This window comes from Jaculus jaculus, chromosome 2, assembly GCF_020740685.1.
Source record: "Jaculus jaculus isolate mJacJac1 chromosome 2, mJacJac1.mat.Y.cur, whole genome shotgun sequence".
In the NCBI taxonomy this organism is placed as follows: domain Eukaryota; kingdom Metazoa; phylum Chordata; class Mammalia; order Rodentia; family Dipodidae; genus Jaculus; species Jaculus jaculus.
The window spans coordinates 206,995,454-207,000,448 of NC_059103.1; the positions used below are offsets into that span (position 1 = coordinate 206,995,454).

Here is a 4,995-nt window from a genome sequence, read left to right on the forward strand (position 1 = left end):
AGTGAGGATAATCAGTGTGTCATGTTTGACCTCCCGCCTGGCATACAGTGTTAGCTGAGTGGTGGTTGTTAGATAGTGATGATTTTTTTAATCCTCCTTATGCTAAGCTTTGAGAATGCAATCACTTATTCTCTTTTCAATTCAGATATTAGAATGTATCCCAGCATGTTTCCCAAACTCAAGCTATTTGTCAAGAAATGAATATTGTGTGCCACTTTGATCCTCTGTTCTTTCCATAGTGCCTTCACAGTGGCAGTTTGTTTTTATCTGTAGATGTCGCAAAAATACTTAATAATAGATAATAATGTCGAAGGCACCTTTTCTATTAGCACTGCCTGAATTTCAAAGCTACATTTATCCTTAGACCCCTTAAGCACTTATAATTAAATCTCTCTTTACACAAGCTAGATGTTTTGACCCTGAAAATGCAAGTCTACCAAAAGAAAGATGAAATGTACATATGTCTGTGTTGTGGGTGGTCTCCCACTTTCTGGGTATTTTTAGGTTCTTGGCATCTTACTCTGGCAACTGAAGAAAGACACACATAAGTAGATAAGAAACAAGAAAATTGACTAGGAGCAAAGTTATAGTAAACATTTGAATACATGGCATGAGGGGCAGGGTGCTCCTTGAGGGAAGAGCCATCAAGGACATCAGAAAGTGGCCTGTGATTTCCTTATAGGATTTTTAGGATGGGCTGGTTGAAGAAAGTATATTTTGGTTGGTACTCAGGTTTTTGTTATATCCTTCCCATAATGTATTACATGTACCGCAATTACGCATAGCATAAGATGAGAAATTGGGTTTTCTTCCTAAAGGTTCACTTGCAACACAGTTTCCCTTGTTGTACATGTACCCAAAACTGGTGTAGGCTGGATGGACCCTGTTGTTATCACCCTGTATCTAAAAACATACTGAATAAAAACTGATTATGAATAGTGATTGCTAAGGAGAGGAGACAGCTTGTTCATTGTTTGGAATGAGGTGTGCTTGAATTTCAGTGCAAATAAGGCCTCAGGTTGTCAACACATTGCTCAAGGATACAGTTTAGGAGAAGGTATTTACTACACAGGCCAAGCAGGTACCCCAGTGGCTAAGCTATTAACTGTGGTTGCCTGCATGAACTTCCCTGACATCTATAGTAAAATATATGCTTTCGTGTGCATGTACAATGTATGAATAATGACAGATGATTGGTATAAATAGATAATTGAGAGGTAGAAGATAGACAAGTAGAAGATAAATAATATATATGCTGAAAACATGGAAGCCCACATTTAGTTATCCAGAGCATGAAATTATTAGACTATTATGTCCCCTCTCATAATTGTTAGGCTTCTATGCATCAGCATGAATATCTTCTATCATTCATTTCTGGTCTAACAGCTAAAAGGTTTTAACATCTTAATAGTCAATCTCCATGTTATGGGAGTAAAATTTCTACAGGTTAGTGAAAAGCAAATAATACTCCCAAAACACCTATCGCTTAAATAAGGGATGCATTGTTACTCTAACTAAACAGACACTTGTTAGAACCAGCATTTCATTAAAAATCAATCAGAACTAGGGATTTGCCTAAGGTCATCCTTGTCCTCATTATTTCCTCATAATCTGCTCTCCAACTTCTGCCTTTAAACGGCTGCATTACTTGAACTTGAGTATTATTTCTTCCGTCCTTGAAGTTAAATAATTTGCTAAAAAATTGTGTGTGTGTGTGTGTGTGTGTGTGTGTGTGTGTGTGTGTGCATGTGTGTAGGTGTTCCAGCATTTACTGCCACTGCAAATGAATGCTCATCTTTCTTTACGTGGGTGGCTGGGGAATTGGACTCAGGCCAGCAGGCTTTGTAAGTTAGCACCCTTTAACTGGTGAGCCATCTTCCCATCCCCTGAGCTTAAGTGACTTCATGAAAGAGAAGTACACTCAAAAGATTAGAAATGAAAATGCAAGTAAGGAGAAACAGCATAAATGTGCTCAAGTCCTGGTGGGAATGAGAAAGAATTTCCCATGCATCTCCCACATGGATCTCTCTCTTGCTCTTGTTTTTTTTTTTTTTTTCTTTTTTCTTTTTTTGCTTTATAGGAAAGGTGAGTGGCAGTCACAGGTCCTGTGTTGGTCTGAGCTATCAAAATCTCCTAGGCTGCTCTATCATGCAGTTGGAGATACCATGGTCATGGCCCTTGGAAACATACTTGGAAACTTGGATCTGTTTTTGAATCTTAATAGCTGCAGCACTCACATATTTCAGGTCTGACCTGATCCTTCACCTCCTCTAGTCTGGAGTGATATGCCACAGCACAGAATATGTGATGTCACTTTTCTGAGAAGCTGCCAAAATGGGCTATGTGCTGAAACTCATAGTGGAGTCATTAACTCATGATAAGGAGTTCAGCCAAGTGGAGGGAGACAATGAGAGGCTGTCTGTGTCCAGTGTGATCCAAAATCACATGCCCCCAATTTTAACCATACATGCCTCATGGACGGAGAAACTTTGTTTTTCTGTTGACATGTAACTTTAGGATTCATCTGCCAACCTGAGTCACTCTCTTCTTCCCTACTTTACTTACATACGCATATGCTTACTTGCTAGGAATTGAATTTCCTGTTAAAACAATCTATCAGTTAGCTTTCTTATTACTGTAACAGAGAACCTGACATGAACAACTTAACAGGGAAAAGACTTATCTTTGCTCACGTGTGATTCCATCATGATAAGTAGGGCATGAAAGAGAGAGCAGGTCTTCATGCAACCCAGGGATCAGAGCAAAGCAGATGTGTGTACAGGATTGGAAAGAGAACCTACAGACATGGCCCCAATGACCAACTTACTCCAACCATGCCTCACGTCTGCCTGCACTCTGAATAATGCCATCACATTGTCAAACTATCCAGGAATTAACGCGTTCATTAAGTCAGAGTCCTTATGATCTAATAATCTGTGGAAACTGCATCGCAGATACACTCAGGGATGTGCTTTACTAATATCATGGGTGTTTCTCAATATAATCCAATTAGTAATAGAGATTGGGCACCACAAGCATCAACATTTAACCTTTAGCTCAAAACTAGGATATGACTATGTTTGAGGAGTACCTGAGAAAGCAGACTATGTGAGACTGTTACTAGCAGATTGACTACGTCCAGAAGCAACTGGAACTTCATTGCTGTTAGTGAGACTTTATGAATCCTACCATGTCATGAAGCACAGTTATTAAAATTTCTATCTCTGAATGATGTAATGAGGTACAGGATGAGATTAAGTTATTGCAAAATCAAAGCGGAGGTATATCAAACCATAAAAAAGAAACGAGAATTTTAAAAATTGTAATGTGGTCCCTCCTTTCACAATATTGAAGGCTTATCCAGTTGAAAGGGTGAGGTTTATACAGTTAATTAACAATATAATCCTTGGTATTAAAATCTGTAGGCCATTATGACAGTTTAAAGAGGCTATTATTTCCTTCAACCACAGGGCAATGTGTTATAAGAAAATATTTGCTCCTTTATTGCTCTCTCCAACCACCCTTTATTGCTTTCAAGACAACCATCAGAGCTAAGTATTAGCACATACCAGCAAGGATATTATAGTCCCCTTTCCCAGAACAGATAGTTCATCTCTCAGAAGAATTTCAGGATGTGATTTATAGATACCATGTGAAGAGAGGACATGTAAGGACATGTATTGATAGCTTGTGCTCAGGAACATGAAATACAATGTTGAATAGATACTAATTAATTAACAAGTTGATGCTAATATGTTGATTAAGTTTGGTATTCTGGAATGATATTTCATACTACCCATAGCTACATGGTAGATGCCTCCAAAGCTTGGACTTACTAACAGCTAAAGGTAATTGAAGCAGATATGTAGGGCTGGTTTATAAAGCTAACTGATTAATCACAAGTAAGGTTGACATAGTAGACATAAAGATTGGAGTAGTGATGATGGTGCAATGATTGACAAGAATTTATGAGGCATCCCAGGAAAGCAGGAGATTCACCACTTTCTACTATCAAAAGGAAGCCAGATCTGGTCAGCAAAAGGCTGACAGTCGTGAAAATTAAAAATGGAAAATCACAGGGCATTATCCCTCTCTGAGACATAAACACAGTACACATCTCATGGTTAGGTTCTCTTGAGAAATGTTCTCTACTGCTATCAAAACTATGTAGGAATAATTTATATAATAATTAAATTTCCAGTCCTTATGCAAATCTATTCCACCTTTCCAGAATAATTATATATTGGGGAAGCGAATGACCCAGATGTTTTGAAAACAGTTAATTGCAAGTTCAAAACTGGCATCAGTATCGGGGGGGGGGGGGGAATGTCATATAAGTCTGGTTACAATTAGATTTAGTCTGATCTATGTGGCAAGTCATATTTTCTCTGGTCTTTTGCAAAATTGTTACAGTGAGTGCATACAATATAACTCTCTTCTGCAGGCTGTGATTAACTGTGGATGGTTTTTTATCCCAGAATTATAGTCCCTGGCATCTTAGCAGTGATATGATCGGTACTATAGGAGGACAGTTTTGTACAACCTATTGATTTTAAGAAAGACTGATATAAAAAAGAAAGATTGATTTAAGGAGCCTGCACCTCATACCTGTTCTCCAGGGAACTGACAAATAGTGGATAGATAGGCATCAAAGGCACAGCTGAACAGAGTCCTAGGAACTAACCCTAGGCTCAGAAACCAAAAGGATTAAACAGAAGCAGTAACTAATTCTTGGATTCCTGATACAGAGATTCATGCTCATATCTATCATGTTTCTCAACCAACTATGTCCTCAGCATTACCTATAATGCACAGGTTCTGACTGTTGTGTTAATTACTTTTGCATACGTGTGACCAAAATCCCTAATAGACAAATTTATTCTGGCTCCCAAACCTCTGGGTGTCAGTACATCATGGCAGGAATGATATGATGGATCATACAAGTTCCCACTCAGGAGGTAAGAAGTAGAGTAAAAGGAAAACATAAGAAGATGT

At 38.4% G+C, this 4,995-nt stretch overlaps 1 non-coding gene across 1 annotated transcript; it reads right to left on the reverse strand.

The window, feature by feature from the left end:
• Positions 1-2,072: 2,072 nt before the first annotated feature.
• LOC123459134 lies at positions 2,073-2,192 on the reverse strand. Its single transcript, XR_006636044.1, has one exon. It is a non-coding gene; the product is annotated as a small nucleolar RNA SNORA44 (small nucleolar RNA).
• Between the last annotated feature and the right edge of the window lie 2,803 nt (positions 2,193-4,995).